The sequence below is a fragment of the Panthera leo genome, chromosome F3 (genome assembly GCF_018350215.1).
Source record: "Panthera leo isolate Ple1 chromosome F3, P.leo_Ple1_pat1.1, whole genome shotgun sequence".
NCBI lineage: Eukaryota > Metazoa > Chordata > Mammalia > Carnivora > Felidae > Panthera > Panthera leo.
The window spans coordinates 21,274,593-21,299,515 of NC_056696.1; the positions used below are offsets into that span (position 1 = coordinate 21,274,593).

General features: G+C 40.2%; 1 protein-coding gene across 1 annotated transcript in view; it reads left to right on the forward strand.

Annotated features, from left to right (window-relative positions):
• Positions 1-13,060: 13,060 nt before the first annotated feature.
• Positions 13,061-24,923, forward strand: part of SOAT1 (sterol O-acyltransferase 1) — an 80,248-nt gene continuing 68,385 nt past the window's right edge. The window contains exons 1-2 of the mRNA XM_042924887.1: positions 13,061-13,233; positions 16,345-16,437. The gene's annotated coding sequence lies outside the window, so the exon portion shown is untranslated. The remainder of the gene's footprint in view (positions 13,234-16,344; positions 16,438-24,923) is intronic.

Here is a 24,923-nt window from a genome sequence, read left to right on the forward strand (position 1 = left end):
ACCCACAGATGTATGACCAACTAATCTTCGACAAAGGAGGAAAGAATATCCGATGGAAAAAAGACAGTCCCTTTTAGCAAATGGTGTTGCTAAAACTGGATAGCAACATGCACAAGAATGAACCTGGACCACTTTCTTACACCATACATAATCATAAATTCAAAATGGATGAAAGACCTAAATGGGAGACAGGAAACCATCAAAATCCTACAGGAAAAAACAGGCAGCATTGACCTTGGCTGCAGCAACTTCTTACCAAGCATGTCTCTGGAGGCAAGGGAAACAGAAGCAAAAATGAACTATTGGGACCTCATCAAGATAAAAAGCTTTTGCACAAGAAAGGAAACATCAACAAAAGTAAAAAGCAACTGATGGAATGGGAGAAGATATTTGCAAGTGATATACGGGATAAAGGGTTAATATCCTAAATCTATCGAGAATGTGTCATACCTAGAGAACGAATAACCCAGTGAAGAATTGGCCAAAAGATATGAACAGACACTTTTCGAAAGAAGGTATCTAGATGGCCAACAGACACATTAAAAGATGCTCAACATCCCTCATCATCAGAGAAATACAAATCAAAACTACAATGAGATACTACCTCACACCTGTCAGAATGGCTAAAATTAATACCTCAGGAAACAACTGATATTGGTGAGGATGCATGCAGATGTTGGCAAGGAACACATTTGCACTGTTGGCGGGAATGCAAACTGGTGCCGCCACTCTGGAAAACAGTATGGAAGTTCCTCAAAAAATTAAAAATAGAACTACCCTACAACTCAGCAATTGTATTATTAGGTATTTAACCAAAGGATACAAAAATGCTTCTTCTAAGGGACACGTGCACCACAAAGTTTATAGCAGTGCTATCAATAATAGCCAAAGTATGGAAAGAACCCAAATGTCCATTGACTGGTGAATGGATAAAGAAGATGTGGTGTATATACACAATGGAATATTACTCAGCAATCAAAAAGAATGAAATGTTGCCATTTGCAGCAACATGGATAGAACTAGAATATATTATGCTAAGCGAAATAAGTCCGTCGGAGAAAGACAAATATATGATTTCACTCATATGTGAAATTTGAGAAACACAACAGATGAACATAGGGGAAGGGAAGGGAGAACACACTAAAAAAAAACAGAGAGGGAGGCAAACCACAAGAGTCTCTTAAATACAGACAGCAACTGGAGGCATCTGTCTACATGGGTGGCCTAGTGCTTGAGTTCTAAAAGGTGTAGTGAGCAGGGGAGAAAATGAAGACTTGCCCTGTTATAGTGGAACACTGGACAGAAACTCCTACGTGACTCTGGAAATCCCCCAAAAGGTACTTTTCTTCAGCATATACACTAGGAAAAGAAATACTTACTCCACAGGATTTGCCAGTGACTTTTGTCTGACTCAACCCGAGCTTTGTTGGAGGAAAATGACTCTTGTGAATTTCCCAACGATTCAAAAAACAAAATAAACAAAAGGCTCTAGCTAATCGTGGAGTTTAAGGTGGTCTTGAAAAAAAAGGAAAGAAAATAAAGTGGCCTTGAACTCTTCCGGCTCCACCTGGGAGCAACCCTGGGCAGAACAAATTGAAATACGCTCAGGAAGGATGCACTTTAAACCTCGGTCTGGGAGACTTCCCAAAGAATATGAGCGTACGTATGGTAACTTTAAGTTTTTGAGGAACTTCCAAGCTCTTTTCCAAAGGGGCTACTCCATTTTACATTGCTACCAATAAGGTAGGAGGACGTCAATTTCTCTACATCTTTGCCAATATTTATTATTTGTCTTTTCTATTGTAGACATCCTAGTCAGTGTGAAATAGTATTGCTTGGTGGTTTTGATTTGCATTTCCATAATGACTAATGATGTTGAGCATCTTTTCATGTGTTACCTGCTATTTATTTGGCTTCGGGGAAATGTCTATTCAAATCCCTAGCCCATTTTTATTGGGTTATTTTTCTTTTTATTGTTGCATTGAAGGTTCTTTATATATTCTAAATACTATTACTTTCTGAAAAAGCACAATTTATCTACTTTTTTCTATTGCTGCTTGTGCTTTGGCTCCCTAAGAAACCATTGCTGGATGTAAAGTCACAGAGATTTACTTTTTTAACTTTTGTTTATTTAAGTAATCTCTGCACCCGACATGGGGCTTGAGCTTCCGACTCCAAGATCAAGAGTCACATGCTCTTCTTTAAAAAAAAATTTTTTTAATGTTTATTTATTTTTGAGAGAGAGAGAGACACACACACAGATAGACAGAGTGTGAGGTGGGGAGGGACAGAGAGAGAGGGAGACACAGAATCTGAAGCAGGCTGCAGGCTCTGAGCTGCCAGCACAGAGCCTGATACAGAGCTTGAACTCAAGAACTGTGAGATCATGACCTGAGCCAAAGTCGGACGCTTAACCGACTGAGCCACCCAGGTGCCTGGAGTTACATGCTCTTCTAAATGAGCCAGCCAGGAGCCCCGAAGTTCACAGAGATTTAGGCCTGTGTTTATTTCTAAGAGTTTTATAGTTTCAGCTCTTATGTTTAGGTTTTGGTCTATACTGAGTTAATCTATATTGAGTTTTTGTATGTGATGTGAGGTAGATGTTCAAGTTCATTCTTCTGCATGTGGATGTCCAGTTGTCTCAGCATCATTTGTTGAAAAACATCATTCCTTTGGGTGCCTGTCTGGCTCAGTTGATAGAGCATCCAGCTCGTGATCTCAGAGTCATGAGTTTGAGCCCTGTGTGGGGTGTAGAGATTGCTTAATAAAAAAACAATAATATGGGAAGGTAAGCTGGTACAGCCACTCTGGAAAACAGTATGGAGGTTCTTCAAAAAACTAAAAATAGAACTACCCTACAACTCAGCAATTGCACTACTAGGCATTTATTCAAGGGATACAGGTGTGCTGTTCTGAAGGGACACATGCACCCCAATGTTTATAGCAGCACTATCGACAAGAGCCAAAGTATGGAAAGAGCCCAAATGTCCATTGATGGATGAATGGATAAAGATGTGGTATGTATATACAATGGAGTATTACTCAGCAATCAAAAAGAATGAAATCTTGCCATTCGCAACTATGTCAATGGAACTGGAGGGTATTATGCTAAGTGAAATTAGTCAGAGAAAGACAAAAATCATATGACTTCACTCATATGATGAGGACTCTAAGAAACAAAACAGACAAACATAAGGGAAGGGAAACAAAAATAATATAAAAACAGGGAGGGGGACAAAACAGAAGAGACTCATAAATATGGAGAACAAGCTGAGGGTTACGGGAGGGGGTGTGGGAGGGGGGATGGGCTAAATGGGTAAGGGGCACTAAGGAATCTACTCCTGAAATCATTGTTGCACTATATGCTAACTAATTTGGATGTAAATTTAAAAAAATAAAAAATAAAACAAGTTAAAAAAATAATAATGAAATAAAATAAATGTAAAAAAGAATGTTTAATGATAAAGTTTTTTAAAAAAGAAAAGAAAGAGAGTATTCCTTTCTCATTTAAATGATTTGGCACCCTTCTCCAAGGGTTTTTTTTATGGACTCTCAATTTTATTCCATTGACCTTTATGTCTAAATTTATGTCATAATATTTTTAATAACGTAATCTAGTGGCGTATTATCACTTCTGTCATGTTCTATTGATTACGTGGGTCATCCCTGGTGCAATACAGGAAAAACTACCTAAGGGTGTGAAAAGTAGGAGGCAAGAATGATTTGGAGCCAGTTTGGAGGCTAAATACCACATAATAATGATATAATATACATAAAAATATGCTCTTAGTAATTTAATAATACAAAAGGAGTTCAAAATATGATAAAGGTTACTTTCAGAACCCTCAACATCATGTTTAATGGTGAAACATTAAAAGTGTTTCCTTTAATGAAGCCTGAGTGGTTTAGTCAGTTAAACGTCTGACTCTTGATTTTGGCTCAGGTCATGATCTCACAGTTGTGAGATCAAGTCCCTCATAGGGCTCTGCCCTGACAGGGCAGAGCCTGCTTGGAATTCTCCCCCTCTCTTCTGCCCCTCCTTTGCACATGATGCACCCTCTCTCTGTCCTTCAAAGAAGTAAAAGAAATGTCATTATAAAAGTGTTCCCTTTAGGGGAACCTGGGTAGCTCAGGTGGTTAAGCATCTGACTCTTTTTCTTTTTTTTTTTTTAACATTTATTTATTTTTGAGACAGAGAGAGACAGAGCATGAACCGGGGAGGGGCAGAGAGAGAGGGAGACACAGAATCGGAAGCAGGCTCCAGGGTCTGAGCCATCAGCCCAGAGCCCGACGCGGGGCTCGAACTCACGGACCGTGAGATCGTGACCTGAGCTGAAGTCGGACGCTCAACCAACTGAGCCACCCAGGCGCCCCAAGCATCTGACTCTTGATTTCAGCTCAAGTCATGATCTCATGGTTTATGGGTTTGAGCCCCCTGTTGGGCTCTGAGTTGACAGTCGGAGCCCGCTTGGGATTCTCTCTGCCTCTCGCCTTCTTGGGCTCTCTCTGTCTCTCAAAATAAATTTAAAAAACTTAAAAAAAAAAAAAGTGTTCCCTTTAAATCCAGGAACAAGGCAGAAATGCCCACTATGCCCATTCTTCTCCCCAATGTATTATAGGCTCTAGCCAGTGTAGTAAGTTAAGGCAAGAAATAAAAAATAAAATATGTAACAATTTGAAAGGAAGCTATGACTGAAATTCTTTGGAGATAATATGATTTTCTACGTGAAAAACTGGAAAAGAATCCATGGATAACTTAATAAGAGCAATTATTAAGATCTCAGATATAAGATGATACCAGCAACAAATAAGAGCATTTATTTTAAAATGATAGCCTTATTGTAGCAACAAAAAAGTGTAAAACATTCAGGAATAAATATGGCAAAAATGTACAAGATCTTGGTAGAGAAATTTATAGAAGTTTACTGAAAGACATTAAGGAAAACTAAATAAATAGGGAGATATAGCCTATCATGAACAAGAAAAATCAGGGGCACCTGGGTGGCTCATTCGGTTAAACGTCTGACTTCAGCTCAGGTCATGATCTCACCGTTGATGGGTTCGAACCCCACATCAGGCTCTGTGCTGATAGCTCAGAGCTTGGAGCCTGCTTTGAATTCTGTGTCTCCCTCTCTCTGCCCCTCCCCTGCTCATGCTCTGTCTGTCTCTCTGAAAATCAGTGAACATAAAAAAACAAAAAACAAATAAGAAAAATCAGGCAATAGCGTCATGCCCTACTAGATTAAGAAAAACCTTATTATTCAGTTGTAATAGTTGAAATAGTGTGGTATTGACAAAAGGATTAACAAATAAACTTAATGGAACTGCCAAGAGAGTCCAGAAACAGGGACACCTGGCAGGTTCAGTCGGTGGAGCATGTGAGTCTTCATCTTGGGGTCATGAGTTCCAGCCCCACATTGGGTGTGGAGATTACCTAGAAAAAAAAAGAGTATATTAAAAAAAAAGAAGTAAGCACAGAAACAGATCATTTTATGGCACCTTGATGTACAACAGGGCTTTTGGTTGAGAAAAGATGCTCAATGGGACTTATTTTTAAAAATTTACCTCATGTTGGGATACCTGGCTGGTTCAGTCAGTAGAGCATGTGACTCTTGATCTTGGGGTTGTGAGTTTGAGCCCCATGGGTGGCATAGAGTTTACTTAAAATAAAAAAATAAAATATATACCTCATATTGAACAAACAAAAATAAATTCCGAATGGATGATTTAACACTTAAATGTGAAAAACAAAACTTGTAAAACTCCTAAAATAAATTACAGAAGCTCTCTGTGATGTCATGATGGAAGAATTTAAGACAAAATACTCAAACCATTAAGGAAAATATTTCTTGCTTCTGTTCATCAAAATACACTATAAGAAGAGCACAAAAGGCAAGAAACAACCAGAAGTGATATTTGTAATGTATATAACTGACAAAGTATTAGTAGTCATAATATTTTTTATTAAGTTTTTTATTTTAATTCTAATATAGTTAACACACAGTGTTATATTAGTTTCAGGTATATAATTTAGTGATTCAGCAATTCTATACTTTACTCAGTGAACACCATGATAAGTGTCCTCTTTAATTCCCATCACCTATTTCACCCATCACCCTACCTACTTCCTCTCTGGCAAGCATCAATTTGTTCTCTATAGTTATTAGTCTATTCCTGCGTTTGTCAATCTCTCTCTTTCTCTCTCTTTTTTCCTTTGTTTGAATGTTTTGTTTCTTATATTCCACATATAAGTGAAATCTCTGAGTTATTTCCCTTAGCATTATAGTCTCTAGCTCCATCCGTGTCATTGCAAATTACAAGATTCCGTTCCTTTTTCATGGCTGAATAATATTCCAGTGTGTGTGTGTGTGTGTGTGTGTGTGTGTGTGTGTGTGTGTATACATATGTATACACACACACACACAACATCTTCTTTTTTTTTTTTTTAATGTTTTAATGTTTATTTTTTGAGAGAGAGAGAGACAGAGTGTGAGCAGGGGAGGGGCAGAGAGAGAGAGAGGGAGACACAGAATCCAAAGCAGGCTCCAGGCTCCAAGCTGTCAGCACAGAGCCCGATGCGGGGCTTGAACTCACAAGCTGTGAGATCATGACCTGAGCCGAAGTCAGCCACTTAACTGACTGAGCCACCCAGGCGCCCCACACAACATCTTCTTTATCCTTTCATCAGTTGATGGATACTTGGGCTGCTTCCATATTTGGTTATTGTAAATATTGCTGCAATAAACGTAAGGGTGCATGTAACCCTTTGAATTAGTGTTTTGTATTCGGGGGTAAATACCCAGTAGTGCAATTATTGGATCTTAGGGTAGTTCTATTTCTAGCTTTTTGAGGAACCTTCATACTGTCTTCTATAGAGATTGCACTAATTTGCATTACCACCAACAGTGCACAAGGGTTCCTTTTTCTCCACATCCTCATCAACATTTGTTGTTGCTTGTATTTTTGATCTGGGTCATTCTGACAGGTTTGAGGTGATACCTCATTGTGGTTTCGATTTGCATTTCCCTGATGATGAGTGATGTTGAGCATCTTTTCATGTGCCTGTTGGCCATCTACATATCTTCTTTGGAGAGATGTCTGTTCATGTCTTCTGCCCATTTTAATTAGATTACTTATTTTTTGGGTGTTGAGTTGTAGAAATTCTTTGTATATTTTGGATACTAATCTTTTATTGGATATGTAATTTGCAAATATCTACTATTCAGTAGATTGCCTTAGTCTTGTTGATAGTTTCTAGTACTCATAATATTTTTAACTCTTACAAAGAAAATCTAACAGAAATATAAGCAAAAGCCTTGATATTATGATAGAAAAAACACAGATGGCCACTAAGTATATGAAAACGCTCAAATTCACTAGTAATCAGAGAAATTTAAACTAAACCCTAATCATATTTCATATCACATGTATCAGACATGAAAAAACTAAAGGGTAGTGAAGACACAGAACAGGTGCTCTCATTAACTACTAGCGTAAATTGGTACAACCACTTTGGAAGATAATTTGTTGTTTTTCTGGTATTCTGTTGCTGCATAGGAACCACCCCAAAGTTAGGGACTGACAATAACATTCCAAAGGTTCTATGGGTCAGCAAATTGGAAGTCTTGGCTGGACAGCTCTGGAATCATTCTTTTAGTTACAGTGGGACATCTGGGGGGTGGGGCCCCTGGGAGCTGGCTAGGATCTCTCTTCATGGTGTCACAGGGCCCCTCCTTGTGATCTCTACTCCTGGGTACCTAGGTTGAGCTCAGAGCATAGTGGCCTCTGGCCTCAGGGTGGCTACAGTGCTTGTAAAGAAGCTACATTCAAGGTGCCTGGGTGGCTTAGTTAAGCGTCCGACTCTTGACTCTCAATTTTGGTTCAGGGCATTATCTCACGATTTCTTGCGTTTAAGCCCCACATCGGGCTCTGTGCTGACAGTGCGGAGCCTGCTTGGGATTCTGTCTCTCTCCGTCTCTTTCTGCCCCTCCCCCGCTCCCCGTCTCTGTCTCTCTCAAAATAAACAAACAAACAAAAAAAGAATTTAGCTTCTTTATTATTTTTTAAAATTTATTTATTTGGACAGAGAGGGGCAGAGAGAGAGGGAGAGACAGAATCCTAAACAGGCTATGCATTGTCACGGAGAGCCTGATGCAGGGCTTTAACCCGCCAAATGTGAGATCATGACCCGAGCTGAAACCAATAGTTGGAAGCTTAACTGACTGAGCCACCTAGGCACCCCAAGAAGCTAAAGTCTTTTAAGAGCAAGTATCTGAGTTAACAATGTAGAAGATGCGTGGCCTTTTATGAACTAGACTTGTTACTTCTGCCATATTCTATTGGTTGAAACAGCTAAAAAGCTTACCCACTATCACAGGAAGGGAACATGGGCTCCACTTCTTAATGGGAAGTGTGTCAAGGTCACATTATAAAAAAAGCATGGAAGATTTAAAAAAAAAATTTATTTTATTAAAATTTTTAAAAATTTAATGTTTATTTGTTTTTGGGAGAGACAGATGAAGTGAGAGCGGGACAGGGGCAGAGAGAGAGGGAGACACGGACTCCGAAGCAGGCCCCAGGCTCTGAGCTGTCAGCACAGAGCCTGATGTGGGGTTCGAACCATGAACCATGAGATCATGACCTGAGCTGAAGTCGGACACTTAACCGACTGAGCTACCCAGGTGCCCCTAAAAATAATTTTTTTAATGTTTATTTATTTTTGAGAGAGAAAGGGAGTGAGCATGAGCAGGGGAGGGGCAGAGAGAGAGAGAGAGTGAGCGAGAGGGAGAATCCCAAGCAGGCAAGAATCCCAAGCAGGCTCCACACTGTCAGCAGTGAGTCTGATGCGGGGCTCCAGCTCAACAACTGTGAGATCGTGACCTGAGCCGAAGTCAGACACGCAACGGTTCACTGAGACCCCAGATTCCTAAAGATTTTCTTTTTAAGTAATCTCTACACCCAACGTGGGGCTCAAACTCACAACCAACCCTGACATCAAGAGTTGCACACTCCACCAACTGAGCCCCAGACGGAAGATATTTTTGTGGCCACCTTTAGAAAATAGTATCTGCCCTAGGCACTATTTACTAAGATAGAAGATGTGTATACCTTGTGACTCACAATTTCGCCTCTGGATATTTACCCTAGGGAAATTCTTTCCCCGGAGCATCTGGAGACACATCACTTTGTAATTACATAAAACTGAAAATAACACTGGAATAGATACATAAAAAAAGAAAATGAATGAACTTTAGCCACACCATTGACATGGACTAATCACAAAAACAATGTGGAACTGAAAAAGCAAATTCTAGAATACATATGTTATTGATATTATATTAAAGTCACAAATAAACGAAGCTGTTTGTGCTACTTTGTTATACTGTTTAGGAATATCTATATTTGTGGTAAACCAGCAAATTACAGAGAAAAACAAAGAAATGGCTAATATAAAAGTCAAGATAGTGGCTTCAGGAGTGGAGAATAAAGCAGAAAGAGGCATATTGGAAGGGGCATATTGGAAGCTTTAAGATTCTGGGATGTCTTACGTTGAGTGCTAGTTACTTAGCGTTTAGTTTATTATTAATCTTTAAAACATATGCCTATATTGAATAGGTACTTTTGTAATTATGATAATTCTCACAAAATTAGAAAAATATGCATTTATATAAAAGCCTTTGTCATTGTGTAAGGCAGAGTAAAACCAGTAGGAACCTATTTTTCCAAGAAAGTCTATTGGCCAAGGATAGAAAGGAAACCTGTTTTCTCCTCTGACAACAGATCTTTAAAACATTATTTTATAGGAAACCACTGGTATGATAGACTGGTATGCAATGCACAATTCTCATTAATTTTAAAGATGACACATGAGACATCAAAGACATTGGGTGAGGATATGGGGACAAACGCCTAGATTTCTTGGTGAGTGGGGCATACAAGTTTATTCTTTCTCTGTCAAGAGATTTTTTTGGCAGAAAAGGTTGAGAAGCCCTGAATCTTGATTACTCATTATTTGATTACTCATTATTTCAACACATAGTGTGTTTTCAGAATTCTATGCTTTTGCTCCTGCCATTATCTCCAATATAAACCTTTCAAGTCCAAAAATTGACTTGGTAAGATGGAGGAGATGACAAGCCAATTTGTTCTTGCCCAGACCCAGCACAATGTTAATTTACATTCTCTGTTCCCGCAGAAGGGAGATAATCCTCTGTTTGTGCAAGTCTGCCTTCTGACAGGAAATGTAAAGACCTGCGTCCATTGTTTCATATTGATCCTGTAACAGCATGCACTGATAGCTGATGAGTGAAATTTGTTGTTGTTTCATATTATTTTTATTATTTAAAATTAATTCAGCCCCAAGAACCTATTAGGAAATCTTAGTCAAATTCCTAGTGGGTGGCTAAAATCACCGCAGTTATTACTTGAATTTTGACTGATAATTTCTATAAAGTTAGATTCCCAGTGAAAATAAAAGCTGGACAGTTAGAATATTATATAGAGGATCTTATATAGTTTTAGAGAGTTGATTTTATCCCTGAGCATGAGGTTTAACGTTTTCCTGCCCCTCTTTCTAAGTAACATACCAAGAAGGCATACATCTCATTACCACTCACTGGCCAGCCCAACTCCCAGTCAGTGAAACTTTCACCTATAGAAGTTATTCACTGTGCCAAAGAACGCATATTAGTGATGCAGACTGAGTAAACTTGTTCTCTATTGCTTATGCTTTACATGTCCTGAGTACAAAAGACTTGACTCTTCATAACTATCCCTGCTTTTGGATTTCTTAAATCTACCATATCTAAAGAAAACCACTTGAAGTATACCTCCTACTTCCTATACACGTGATTCAGTTAAATTCAAAACCTATTTATTGGTGCCTACAATCGCTGTGATGGATACTATATAGGGGAATCAAGAATCAGTAAGACCATCTCTGTTCTTCAGAAGCAATACAGAATGTTATGTGTGTATTTGTGCGTGTGTGCGGTATATGTGGGAAGTTGGAGAAGGTGGTTTACAGTTATCTATATACTGTAAACAAGGCAGAAGACATATGCTGTATAGGATCACTGGTAACATTTGTGGGATTGAGGACCAAAGAACAAATTAAAGCTCACATGCCTTAAGTTTAATCCTTTAAAAGTTATAAATCAGGGGCACCTGACTGGCTTAGTCTGTGAAATATGTGATTCTTGATCTCAAGGTTGTGAGTTAGAGCCCCATGATGGGTGTAGAGATTACTTAAAAATGAAATCTTTAAATAAAATAAAATTTATGAATCAAGTTTACACAGACTATCAAATAAAACATATCCTTCTACTTCAATAAATAAACATTTATAAGAATCAAATGGGAAAATACCAGCAATGCTATTGTTTTTATAATGAAGTGAAAGGTCAAAAATGAAAATTTAAGGGGCGCCTGGGTGGCTCAGTCAGGTAAGCATCCCACTTTGGCTCAGGTCATGATCTTGCAGTTTGTGAGTCTGAGCCTTGTGTCGGTCTCTGCACTGACGGCTCAGAGCCTGGAGCTTGCTTCAAATTCTGTCTCTGTCTCTCTCTCTCTGCCCTTCCCCTGCTCTCTCTCTCTCTCTCTCTCTCTCTCTCTCACACACACACACACACACTCTCTCTCTCTCTCTCAATAATAAATAAACAGTAAAAAATGACAATTTAAACATTCCATTTGTCTAGATTTTTGACTGGTGATCTAATGATGTTTGGATAAGGGTAAAATTAAAACACACGTAATTCATATTCCATTATGTATTTATTCTGTAACATTTATCTTGCTATTATTTGAACAAAACCATTAATTATTAGAAATAATTATCATTAAGATTATCATTTATTGGGGTGCCTGGTGGCTCAGTTTGTTAAGTGTCAGACTTCGGGTCAGGTCATGATCTCACAATTAGCACAAGCCCTGCATTGGTGGCAAGGGTGACTTGTACAAGTCCTCTTGGTTTAAACGTTCACAGAATAGTCACTTCCAGGAAGCCCTATCCATTTGATCAGAGTAGCTTGACAGGGTCATGGGTGACCCTCTCAACTTGTTTGGAGTGGTTCAAAGTCATTAGGCAGGCTGGGTTGGCTCCTATTGGTTTGCAGGCTCTGAGCGTGGCCCTGGTGTCTAATGCTCTCGGTATTCCCTTGTCACCTACCTTTACTCTAAATTCCTTTGCCTTTGCAAAACAGTCTGATTAACCTTTGCATCTAATCTACATCCTAAATCTCTCTGCACCATTAGCTTTCTTTTGATTATGCAGTTCCCTTTAAAAAAATTTTTTTAATGTTTGTTTCCGAGAGAGACACAGTGTGAGCAGGGAAGGGGTAGAGAGAGGGAGACACAGAATCCAAAGCAGGTTCCAGTCTCTGAGCTGTTAGCACAGAGCCCAACACGGAGCTCGAACCCACGCACCCACCAACCGTGAGATCATAACCTGATCTGGTGTGACACGTAACTGACTAAGCCACCCAGGTGCCTCTGTCACAAACCCACCAACCGTGAGATCATGACCTGATCCGAAGTCTGACGCTTAACTAAGCCATCCAGGTGCCCCTGAAGTTCCCTTTTAAATTTCTTAATTGTCCCATCATTTCACATATCTCACTGTCTCCTTATCTAGTATAGTTTACAAAGCATTAAAGTATCCCATGATAAACGCTTCTGGCTCGTGCTTCTAATTTGCTCCTAGAGAGAGGGTCGACTCAAACTGCAAAGATCCACAGTTCTAGAGGCGGCTTCTGCGAGTCTCTGGAGGAGGCAACTAGACTCCCCGGTCCCGAGCTACCACGCCGGGTGCCGTTTCGGAGTTGTAGGAAGTTATCTCGGTTCGCTGGAGCAAAACGCAAAGCAAGCTGCCGTAGCGGGTACACGAGCGGCTCGCGCTTAGCTGCTTTCGGGCGAGCCCGGGCCAGGTGGGCGCCCGGGGGCCCGGGAAGGGGCGGGGCGGCCGTGGGCGGTGGGAGGAGCCTGACGGCGGCCCGTGCCGCCAATGAGCTCCCGAGCCGGCGCGGGCCGTGCGCGTGACGCTGCGTAGCGGGCCGCTAGGCTGGGGGCGGAGGGGCCGGGGAGTGAGGAGCTTTATCTTCGCTTGCGGCGGGGCTGATTGCGCTGCCGGTCTTGGACCCCGGGAGAGCTGCCCGTAGCCCACCTTCCCGCCAGCCTCGCTGCGAGGGCTTCCCGGCTTTGGCGTTCTCGCCCGCTGTCGGGCTCCGGCCCCAGGTAATGCAGATGCTTCCCCATCCCCTCCTCACTTCCCGCCCGGGTCCACCCGCGTCAGCCGGAGAGGAAGGGGAAAGAGGTGGCGGCTGCACCTCGGCCGGACGGGCCTGGCCTTGCCCTGGGCCAGAGGACGGAGAAGGCGGCCCGGAGCCGAGGGAGGGGGAAGCCGCCGCGAGTCGTGGCGAGTTTGGGAGGGTGGGGAGGGCGCGAAAGTTACGGTGGGCGCCCGCGTGGCTGGCAGCCCTTTGAACCTCGGAGGTTTGTTGCGTGCCTCCCAGATCCCGTGGCATCCCTCGAGCTGGTAGTAAAGAAAGTTATGAATTAGAAGACATTTTATTCTGTAAGAAGCGAAACCAAAAATGAGCTCAGGAAGTTAGCTTTTCATTGATTTAGGATAAAAGTAGATGGCGGGCACTTCAAGATTCGAAATCTGGGCACCAAAGCCTTTCATCAAGCTCCTATTTTATTTTCAAATATTAAGGTGTAATTTTCTGTCACTGAAATGTTAACAGCCATTCGGTTATATTTAGAAGTCATTTGTAACCGAGAAACAAGTCTAAATGCTATTTTTCATATTTATGTATAGATTAAGTTCATTGGTCACTTTCTAGGTCGCTGCCATCGTTTAAACTATTTTTTCAGAGAACCTCCCTTTGACATAGAATTCAACTTGAATCCACCCCCACCCCCTCATGTGTGTAATATCCATGAATGACTTGTTAGGGAAATTTGTGTGTTGTCTAGGCTTGAGAGTGGCATTTGTTAGGAGCTCTGATGTAGTCAAGAGTAATTCTTTCAAAATGCACCTGTCCCAGTGCATCACGTGATCGGAACTCTCAAACCTTTCCCATTCTCTTAGGATAAAGACCAAAATACTGCTGCCATTCTTTCCATCCATCTCCATTTCTTTTTGGCCACTTCCCTCCTGGTTCTCTAGGCTCCAGCCACATGGGTTTTATTTTTGTTCCAAGAAAGCCTCTTTCTTTTTACTGTCTTCTAGTCTTTAGGGGTTTTCTTCACCTCTAATGTGCCATTCTCTCCTTTCCCCAAATCCAACACATTTCTCAAGTGTCATTTCAGAAAACCTATATCTGTTAAGCTGTCATACTACTCTGTTTTCCTTAGCAGTTAATCATCAGTTGTAATATGTTTGTTACTTAGATACTTTAATTGTTTCCTCTCCTAGCATGTACATTTCATGAAGCCTGGGCTAGTGTATCTTGTTTATGTCTGAATTATCAGAGTCTGGTCTAGCACCTGTGGCACAATGAAAGAACAAATGAGCTGGAGAACAGGGGAAGGAAGTTTTCAATGGGAAATATTAACTACATAAAAGTGCTTGTTTCCTTAGGGAAGGAAATAGGAAAAGTTTTTTTTTTAAAAAAGGCCAGTTAACTTTTTTTTCCTCTGAAATTTATCAACATAGGATAAATGATTATATTGACCATACAAGTGTGAATGAGAATTTATGTGGGTTCCTTAGTGTAGCCAACTGGCTTAATGACGTAGTTCTTTGCTATAGAAGTGTTGTAAGGGGGCGCCTGGGTGGCTCAGTCGGTTAAGCGTCCGACTTCGGCTCAGGTCATGATCTCACGGTCTGTGAGTTCGAGCCCCGCGTTGGGCTCTGTGCTGACAGCTCAGAGCCTGGAGCCTGTTTCAGTCTGTGTCTCCCTCTCTCTCTGACCCTCCCCCGTTCACGCTCTGTCTCTCCCTGTCTCAAAAATAAATAAAATGTTAAAAAAGCATATGAAAAAAAAAAAAAAAAAGAAGTGTTGTAAGGTTGTACTTGGGTAAACCTTTGCTTGGAGGGAAGGGGGAGAAACTTTAAGTTTTGAATTGTAAATTTATCTGCAATTGTTCTCTTTTCCTCCATTGAATGTGAGAGTGACATAGCAAAGTTGGTCACGTTCTATTTGTTTTATAGATTTATAGCTTCTTTTGAAAGCCTTATTTATTAAAAAAAATAATGTTTATTTATTTTAAGAGGGACAAAGAGTGAGCATGGGAGGGACAGACAGAGAGGGAGAGAGAATCCCAAGCAGGCTCTGTACTGTCAGTGCAGAGCTGGATGCGGGGGTTCGACCTCAGGAACCATGAGATCATGACCTGAGGAGAAATCAAGAGTCAGACACTTAACCCACTGAGCCACCCAGGTGCCCCTGAAAGCTGTATAATAGGAACACTGCAGGCAGGCTAAAGTTGACATTCTTTCCAACATGGTTCGTTTGTTTCTTAAATCAATTTTTTTTTCTGTTTTCCTTTCTTAAGGCAAATGAGATATGATGACACTGAACATTATGAAATCAATGCACAGATTGGATTCTTAAGAAATAGTGTCTAGTCTCTGTGTGGTATTTTGAAACAGCTATCTGGTCAGCTCTTTGTCACCTCAGTGTAAATGTTTCCATTGACACTTACTGGTGGTGTGACTTTGAACAAGTTTCATAGGGTTTCTGAATCTTCTGTATCTTTTAAAATGCAAGTGTTCAATGAGATGAGATGAGGTTCATCGCACCTGCCCTGCTACCCAGCACTAAATGTTACTGGCTTAGTAAACATTAGTTCCTGGTTCCTTTATGGCCAGACCTCTTGAGAGACTAGTCTTGTGATCACTGCCTTTACTTCCTCAACTCATTTTGCAGCCCAACCCAATAGATTTCTTTGTCCTTGAAATGAACCATACAAGTAAATTGTAGCTATTAATGTCCCCAAATTGTGAAATTTCCTGTGTCCAACCCTCCTTTTTTTATTTCCTTCTTCTTTTTTTTTTTTCTTTTTTTTGGGTCTTACTTGAAGTTTCCATGATATTGATCAGATTACTTCTTGAATCTTCTAACTGGGTTTCTAATATTACTTGCTTCTGGTTCTCTAATCTCTCCTAGGCCTTTTCACTGTTCTTTAGGTACCTTATAATATTGGGAAAATGGCTTAATCACCGGGAAAATGGCTTAATCACCTGTAAAATGGGATAATAGTATCTACTGCATAGATTGTTGTGAGGATTAAAGGAACCATAGTAAGTGTTAGGTAAATGTTAGCTTTGATGTTTCCTGGGTAATTTCTTATTTTTTTTTAAGTTTATTACTAATTTTTTTTTTTTTTTTTTTTAAGAATCTCTGCACCCAGCGTGGAGCTTGAACCCACAACCTGGAGATCAAGAGTTGCACACTCTTCTGACTGAGCCTGCTAGGTGTCTCCTCCTAGGTAACTTGATTTCTGGTCTCTCCCTGGGTGATTTCCTTCCTGTGCTTTGGCCATAGCTGCTGCCACCGATGAATCCAGATCTCTGTCTCCAGTCTCGATTTGTATGTTCACCTGCCTGCTTTTCATTGTCACTGGGCTGACCCACAGGCACATCATGCTGAACTTACCCTCTCCTTTCTCTTCTGTAGTCACATATCTCAATGGTACACCCATAACCTTAGCCGAATTACAAAACTCTGGATCTACATTTCTGGATGCCTTCTGGATGTAGCCACCTGGATATCATCAATGCCTCAGCTTAATGTTTGTAGATTTATCTCCCTTATCTCTAATTTCTTCATGAAATCATTTGTTCATTTAATCATTACCTGCTGTTTGAGCCTTATTTCAGGCCTTTATCTTTTTGTGTGTATGTGTACTAATTGTTCTCTCTGCCAGTCTCTCATCTTCTACATTGGTGTCTGAATTATCTTACTGAAAGACAAATATGAAGTCACCTTCCTGTTTCTTTTTTATGTATATATTTTAAATATTTTTAAAAAAGTAATCTCTGCATGCAACTAGGGGCTTGCACTCACAATCCCGAGGTCAAGAGTGACATGCTTCTCTCGCTGAGCCTGCCAGCCTCCCCACCCTGTTGTTTAAAAACCCCTGCAGCTCCTTGTTTTTGTAAGTTGGAAACTCTTTCTAATCAGCCCTAAGGGCCCTTGACCTTTTGTTCTTGTCCTTTCATGCTCCAGCATTAATCCTTCTCTTCCTTTAAGATTTAACCTAGATTTTACTTTTTTCAGGAGACCTTTCCTGATGGCCCCTAAGTCCTGTTGGGCGCCAAGCCTGTATTTCCTGTGCATCTCAGCTACTGCTGTTCTATAATATCACTGGGTGTTATAATTATGTTATAATTATGTTATAATTTAAAAATCGCTAGATTTTTAGTCCTTGAGGGCACAGGCTGTTAGAGTCATCTTTGTATCCCAGGGCTTGGTACTGCAGTAGACCTCAATAAAATACTTGAAATAGTGAATCTGTCACCAAGGTCTCTACTTGTCCATGCTTATCGTAGAATGCTCTCTTCTTCCCATCCTGTTTTGATACATTGGAACTTCTGTTTTTTCTTTCAACTCTGGCTTTAATATCATTTCCTCTGTGAGGATTTGTTTGACTTCCCTAAATGGTTTGTTATACCTTCTCGTGTGTGTGTGTGTGTGTGTGTCTGTGTGTGTGTGTGTGTGTGTACATACACAGGGTAATGGGGTAGACCTCTGTATTATTGCAACACATTTATCTACCATCACTGTAGAAAGAGATACTTAATCTACATGAATTTTCACATAGTTGGTGTATACTTTCAAGTGTCAGAAACACATTTTTTTCCTTTTTCTATCTTTTTTAACACATTTTTTTCAATGCAAATTAAAAAGCTTTCTTCTTGCCTTCTGTGTTTAAACTAACATAGCCTTTTTAAGGTGCACCAGGGTCATTAGAGCATGAACTTGAAGGTCTGCTTTGACACAGTGATGATTTATGGGACTTATTAGTAACCTAACCCGTTTGATCCTACACTGAAAGACCTGTTCTTGCTCTCATTTTTAATGTTGATTCCTTAAAAACTTTTAAAAGTTTTTTTTTTTTTTTCTTTACTGTCATCTATAGTTATGCTTCCAGCAGTCACTGCCCTTTTCTGGTTGAGGATGCCGCCAGGATTACCTATTTCCTAGGGTTATTGTTAGGATTAAAGGAGGTAATGTACAAAAAGTCTTATCAGGGAGCATAGCAGATAGTAACTACCCACTAAAGGAAACTTACTAACCATTATTAATAATATTTTTCTAATTATTTGAATCACTTCAGGAGGATAATCTCAAGTTTAAGAGATTTTCCAGTGGAGCAAAGGGCATGGCATTTGTCAGCAAATTGTTTCTTAGACAACCTGAGTGTAGAATTGGGTCCTGAATAGCACTTGCTGATGAAGAATCCTGAGCTCTAGAACAGATCATTTTTATGTATGTTTATTTTTATTTATTTATTTAATTAAAAAAATTTTTTTAAAATGTTTATTCGTTTTTGAAAGAGAGACAGAGCACAAGCAGGGGTGGGGCGGAAAGAGAGAGGGACACAGAATCCAAAGCAGGCTCCAGGCTCTGAGCTGTCAGCACAGAGCCTGATGTGGGGCTCAAACCCACAAACTGTGAGATCATGACCCGAGCCGAAGTCGGATGCTTAACCGACTGAGCCACCCAGGTGCCCCATTTTTATGTATATTTATATATAAATATATAATTTAAATCCCAAGCTAGGTAAATGCCCTCATTAACTTTTATATTTATCTTTTGGTGTTCATAGGTAAAGTTAGAGATAAAAGTGAACACCATTTCAGCTTTCTTGCTGTTTGTTTAATGATCACTTCAGGACATAGGAAGTGGACGTTTGTTTCAGTTCCTTCATTTCCTCTTTATTTTTTTAAGTAGTATTTATTTATTCAGCACTTTTTTTGTGTGTTTTTAAGTAGGCTCCATGCCCAGTGTGGGGCTTAAACTCACAACCCTGACATTAAGAGTCACGTGCTCTACTGACTGATCCAGCCAGGTGCACCAGTTATTTCATTTCGTTAACACATGTGAAAATACTTGGTAACACTTTATTCACTTAAAAAATGTGTATTAAGTGCAGTGTATGTGCCAGGCATGGTTCTAGATACTTGGATAAAATAGTGAACAAGACAAAATTCTTTTCATGGGGATTGTCGTCTTGTGGGTTGATAGACAATAAACACTATAATGCGTTGGGCAGTAAGTGCTCTGAAGGAAAGTAAAGGAAGGTAAGGGATAAGAGAGTAATACGGTGCAAGAGTGTTTAGTTAAGGTAGACAGGGGAGACCCCAGGGAGGGGATGTTTGAGCAGAGAACTTAAATGAAGTGAAGGAGAAAGCCTTGTATTTGAGGGAGATAGTCCAGGCAAAGGAAATAGCAAAGGCCTGTGAGTAGGAATGCTGTGGCTTATTCCGGGAACAGCAAAAGGCCAGAGTCACTAGAGCAGAGCAAGTGAAAGGGTTGTGGGAAGTTGAGGGTGCAGGGGAGGGGCAGGGAGTGAGTGGCAGATCATGGAAGAGTTATCAGACAATGGTGAGGAGTTGGAACAAAATTCAGTGTTTGAAGGGTTTTGATCAGGGGAGTGACTTGCTCTGACTTAACCTTAAAAGGATTAATCTGGGTACTATGTTAAAAAAAAATAGACCAGAAAGGAGGAAACGGAGAAAGACCAGTTAGGAGGCTACAGTGAGATGAGACAGTGACTTCGACTCTGGTAGAGGTGGGGGATGTGGTGAGAAGACATCGGAGTTGGGTATTTATTTTGAGGGCAGCCTGAAATGGCCTTGCTGCTGGATTGGGTAAGGGAAAGTAAGGAATTGAGGATGGCTCCTAGGCTTTGTTTAAAATCTGGGCAAAGACTAAAATGGGGAAGACCATTAACCATTCACTGAGATAGGTAAGGCTGTGAGAAGAATGGCATTGGAGGGAACATCAGTAGTTCACCTGCTGGAAATCAGAATTATGGACATGGTACAGTTGTTGGTTAACAGTGAGGTCAAGGGGAAGGTATGACTGGAACATGAGAACAGCTTGTCGGAGACGGGAGGAAGTCAGGGAGCTGGCGGCCCAGGGTATTGGATGGATATGTGTACGTGGATGTTGAAGTTAAAGAAGTGTGGAAAAATCAGCGGTGGGGAGAGATGGGGGGAGTGAGTGAGATTCAGATATCCCCTCATAATCTTATGATTTACATGATCTGAGGATTTGATCAACGTCGAGGTGAGCCATTTTAAGTGATTTATCTTTCCTAACATCCGTATGTATGACAGTAATACGATTTGTTAATGTTTTCTTAGAAGCCACACGTACTTGAGCTGCATTTGAGAAGGTAGATAAATATGGCCCTTTGTTTACCCTCATCTGGTACATCATAAAAGCAAACACCAGAATTTGAGGGATGATGTGGCTTAATGTTTGACTGCCATTTAGCATACAGGAGGTAGATATGTGCATATCAGATTACTTAGTTAATTTTTCAAACGTGGTTGTGAATAATGGTGGCACTTTAGTGTGTATTATCTTCTTTTGTTATCGCTCTGTGCAGTAGTATTTATCTTCATTTTCTAGATGAAGAAACAGGTTCCAGAGAGGTTGGAGGATTTAGCGAGGATACCGTGATATGACGGAGCAGGAGTGTAAAGTACTTCTTGGGGCACAGATGTCAAATCCTGTGCCTTCGTAGTTGTCACTTCCTGCTAAGTAGGGGAAATCAAGGCCAAAGAAGTTCGTGTGGATTAGGATACAAAGATTTTGTTATGTAAACACTTTTCTTCTTGGGCTCACTTCTAACATAAGTATTTATTTTAATACTTTAATAAGTATTAATATTTTAATAAGATTTAAATTGTGGCAGAATAATTGTACAGAGTACGTACCTGTGCTTTCGCTTTTGAAGTAAAGCTTTCTTCTCTAGTAACCTGGAAGAACAACCTAATGGTTGTTGGCCCCTGGTCTCCTTACCAAGAACTCTTGTAGTAATGTTTTCATTATTCTGTAGGGTATCCAGGCTTAAGTTTTTTGTTTTTTGTTTTGGCTTTTTAAGCAGCATTTATTTGTCAACTTGTTTTAGTATTTTTTTCACCTCTTATTTAGTGCTTTTAATCAGCTTGAGAATTGATTTCTCAGTGAATTGATAGTCTCGGCCAAAAGCAAAGTAGCATTGTTTTAGCCATCCTGTACAGCTTGCTTTATGTAATAAAATGTGTAATTATTTATTTCAGTTATTGAAAGAATTGAAGTTTTTGCATACCCTAGAAATCTAGGGCACCCCTCCCTAGTCTCGATTAAGAACAATTGTCATAGATCTTGCTGAGTAGGATACATAAAGGTGTTTATTTTCTTTAATTTTTTTTTAAGTTTATTTATTTTAAGAGAGAGCAAGTGAAGGAGGGGCAGAGAGAGAGGGAGAGAGAATCCCAAACAGGCACCGCACTGTCAGTACAGAGCCTGATGTGGGACTCAAGCTCACGAACCGTGAGATCATGACCTGAGCTGAAACCAAGAATTAGACCCTTAACTGACTGAGCCACCCAGGTGCCCCTTGGATCTTTCTATCTATGTTGTTTTCTTCCCTGATTTCTTTTCTCCCTGCACCCCACCCCCCACCCTTTTGTAAGGTTATTTATTTATTTTGAGAGAGACAGAGACAGCATGAGCAGGGGAGGGCAGAGAAAGAGGGAGAATCCTGAGCAGACTCTGCACTGTCATCACAGATACGGGGCTCAAACCCACGAAACCATGAGATGACCTGAACTGAAGCCAAGAATCGGATGTTTAACTGACTGAGCCCCCTAAATGCCCACTGATTTCTTTTCTACTTCCTGATGTCTCACTCTGAGGGCTTCCCCCAGTGGTCAGTTCTTCTCTGATCTTTCTGTTGGAGAGTTGGATGCCCTTCTGGCTTCCTCTGTCACTGTTAACACAAAGCACTTTTTTTTTTTTTTTTTTTTTTTTTTTTAACACAAAGCACTTTTAATTAAATTCATCAGTTGCCCTGACCTCTTTCCTAGGTTCCTCTGAATTGGCTCTTAGGGGTCTCCTAAAATTTCTACTTCATGTATTCATCTGCTGTTCCATAATTTTGTTTCATTTATTTGATTTCTGAAAAAATTAGAAAGAAATTGATCTAGATTAGCCAGATTTTTACGTTGCTGAGCAGTGATATTTAAGGAAACAATCAAACTCTCCATGTACTGCATTTTGTACGGGAAAGGACATTGTAACATAAAAGTTTAGAAAGGCCATAATATTAGAATTTAAAAATATAAGGCTTTAAAAATAAGTACTTTGTTTTTCTTTTTGCTTCACATTAAGGAAAACACAGTAAAATACTGCTTTAGAGTTAACCCTGTACTGTGTTGATCTGCCTCAAATTTGACTTTGATCATATTTTTCAGTGTTTAGAATGGGCTTACCACTGCCTAACTGAAAAATAAGTGCTCGTTTCTTAGGCCTTTATAGTTTAGCTCTCCTTTCTAGTCTTTTCCCTCATCACATTTCTCTGTTACCGACTTAAAAAAACCATGCAGATAGTTAATGATGTTTGTGGTTTGCATCTGACCCAGGTTAAAATCTGGCCCTGTGTGGTCCTGGGCAAGTTACTGGGAAGAGAAGGAAAGCCTTGGCATCCCAGAGCTGTGCTGATACTGTCAACGAGGCCGCGATGTTGTGGGCAAGCCTGGCATTTACCATCTGGGTCTTCTTGGTGTCCTTCTGTTGACCACAAACAATTTCACTGAATGTCAGCATCAGACAAGGCTACTCTGTGATCGTGGTGGATCAAGACAGAAACAACATGCTATAATCATGTCTTAACCTAGACAAAATGTGAACATCGTCCAAGTCATAAAATTTCTACCACCCCCCTCTCCAGGCTAATGTGAATGATTGTTGCTGCTCTACTGGTTATAGCTTTAGCCTCTCTGTGGAGAAGATTTGTTGATCTACTGATCATAACATTGTTCTGCTTTCTGACTGCACCCAAGCCAGAGTCAACCCCTACTTCTTTGGACTTTTCCAAAAATCATCTAGCCAAGTCCCAAATCTTAAGTCATTTCTGGTATTCTGAGATTCCCCACAGTTTCCCTTCGTGCACATTGTTAATAAACTCAACTCGTTCTACTATAGGTATGTTTCTGGTGTATGCACAGAGGGTGTTGACAGTACTACTCTGAGCCTTATTTTTTCTTATGTGAACTGCGATTAATAATATCTTTTTTGCAGAGCTATGAAGATTGGATGAAAAAACTTAAAGCACCCAGCAGAGTCCTTGAACTTTTAGATACTCAACAAGAGCTTGTTTCCTGTCCTCTAGTAAAGTAGTCTGATCAATTTATGATCTCTAACACATCTTATAAGGACCTTGTTTTAATCCTTTCCCATCCATAGAGTGCTCTGTTCTCATCCTTTAGGACTCCGTTCAAATACCTTTTCTGTGAAAACTTTGCATCTCTTAATGATCTCTTCTGTCTCTGAATTTCAAGTATTGTTTTTACCATTGACTTGACTTTTTTTTTATGTTTATTTATTTTTGAGAAAGAGAGAGCAGGGGAGGGACTGAGAGAGAGAGAGAGAGAGTGTCCTAAACAGACTACACGCTGTTCAGCACAGAGCCTGATGTAGGGCTCAATCTCATGAATCATGAGATCGTGACCTGAGCTGAAATCAAGAATCAGACGCCTAACCTACTAAGCCACCCAGGCGCCCCTTGATGTTAAGTGTACCCTACTTTGTGGCGTCTGTGTACTTACCTTCTGTTATTTAATTCTTAATTTTTCATATGCATCTGCCTTGTTCAACTAAATTGTTCTTTACAGATGGGGTTTTTGTGGGGCACCTGGCTGGCTCAGCTGGTTTAGCATCCATCTCTTGATTTTGGCCTAGGTCATGATCTTGTGGTTTGTGGGTTCGAGCCCCGAGTTAGGCCCTGTGCTGACAGCTCAGAGCCTGGAGCCTGCTTCAGATTCTGTGTCTCCCTTGCTTTCTGCCCCTCCCCTGCTCGCTCGCGCTCTCGCTCTCCAAAAAAAAAAAAAAAAAAAAAAAAAAATGGGGCTTTGTTTAAATAAGGGCCTTTGAAACCTATTATTTTTTTAAGGACTAATTTCTTTAAAATTTTTATAGTATGTTGTACTCAGAAAATGCTTACCCATGATGAAGGTAAAACCAAAGGAAGAGAATGTCATTTTCTACCTCTCCTAAATATGGTGATACTGTGACATTTGCTTAAGCCAGATACTTTAAAGTGAAGGGGAGCAAATATGCCACCCCAGAATGTGCCACTTTGGCATATTGATTATTTTGAATTAAAGTTACTTAACATCCAGTGCAAGGAAGACACTCCAACCCTCTTTTGTCTGCCTGAAAACAGACCTCTGAAAACAGAGGATACCATGTGAAAGGTATCCTCCCTGTACTAGGAGGGTAGAAGGCATCCCTATCACCAAGGAATTTAGGGCTGAGAAGGCTGTTTTTTTTTTAAGTTTATTTATTTTTTAATTTAATTTAATTTTTTTATTAATTTTATTTTTTTTAGTTTACATCCAAATTAGTTAGCATATAGTGCAACAATGATTTCAGGAGTAGATTCCTTAATGCTCCTTACCCATTTAGCCCATCCCCCCTCCCACACCCCCTCCAGTAACCCTCTGTTTGTTCTCCATATTTATGAGTCTCTTCTGTTTTGTCTCCCTCCCTGTTTTTATATTATTTTTGTTTCCCTTCCCTTATGTTCGTCTGCTTTCTCTCTTAAAGTCCTCATATGAGTGAAGTCATAGGATATTTATCTTTCTCTGACTAATTTCACTTAGCATAATCCCCTCCAGTTCATCCATGTAGTTGCAAATGGCAAGATTTCATTCTTTTTGATTGCCGAGTAATCCACCGTTGTATATATATATT